The 1031-nt window shown below is 43.2% G+C and overlaps 1 long non-coding RNA gene across 1 annotated transcript; it reads left to right on the forward strand.

Annotated features, from left to right (window-relative positions):
• Positions 1 to 26: 26 nt before the first annotated feature.
• On the forward strand, positions 27 to 939 carry LOC147819976 (uncharacterized). The gene is made up of 3 exons (XR_015438453.1): positions 27 to 321; positions 447 to 533; positions 765 to 939. It is a non-coding gene; the product is annotated as an uncharacterized LOC147819976 (long non-coding RNA).
• The last annotated feature ends 92 nt before the right edge of the window (positions 940 to 1031 follow it).

Genomic DNA, 1031 nt, shown 5'->3' on the forward strand with positions numbered 1-1031 from the left:
TGTGTTTGTGTGTTTCTCAGACAGGAGTTGGAGCAATTGTGGGTGAGGATCCGAAGTCTGGAGGACGACAAAATCAAACCTGCACTAGCTGAGCTCTCCTCTCCTTCTGCCACAACAGCAGGGGACCATGAGGACAGTCTGGGCAGATCAGGTCAGACGGAGACAGAGGAAAGGGACGATGGCGGTAGAGAGAAGGAAGGAGACAGAGGTGAAGATTTGGATAGAAATGTAGAGGAGAAGAGGAGTGAGAAAAGACAACATAAAGAAAGAGAGAAAGCAGCAAGGATCATCCAGACAAACTGGAAGGAGCATAGAAACAGGGTATGTAACACACCACAGTTATGTAAAAGAAGTTATTGATGTGTGAGAGAATTATTACATAAAAATATCCAGACACTCTGTCCCAGATTTCTGTCTATCTCCATCTCTTTGCATTCTATCTTAAGGACATTGTGATGTTGCAGTCAGCATTAAGAGGCCATCTCCTCAGAGAGGCGCAGCTCAAGGACCTGCTGAAAGACACGCACATTAAGGTTTCACCCACACACAAACATTTCCACACAGTAAAGTTGTGAGAATCCGATCACACATCAGAATGGTCATATTCAATCACCAGTATTATTCTTGGTAATAATATCACAAGTACTTTTTAAACTATGGGCCATTTAAAAAGCATTTTCTGGGATCTTACTGTAAGCTCCCGAAGTCTCCTCACTTGTTTGTCAATCTATGAATCTCATCTCTTCATCATCTCGTCTTTTCAGGCTGTAGAAGCAACAAACCGCAGTGATGTAGCTTCCTCTGTAGGTGGAGAGATGGATGCGGTTGCCTTGACGATGATACAGTCTGCTTTCAGGGGACACCTGGCTCGCTGTAGTCTTGCAATAGAGAGGTGACTCATTTATATACACACAAAATAAAAATAAAAAATACATTCAAACATACAGAACATAATGCAGTATTGTGCGTGTGTGTGTGTGTGTGTGTGTGTGTGTGTGTGTGTGTGTGTGTGTGTGTGTGTGTGTGTGTGT

This window comes from Seriola lalandi, unplaced genomic scaffold (assembly GCF_002814215.2).
Source record: "Seriola lalandi dorsalis isolate HSWRI2012SDOR001 ecotype SW California unplaced genomic scaffold, Sedor1 jcf7180002008185, whole genome shotgun sequence".
In the NCBI taxonomy this organism is placed as follows: domain Eukaryota; kingdom Metazoa; phylum Chordata; class Actinopteri; order Carangiformes; family Carangidae; genus Seriola; species Seriola lalandi.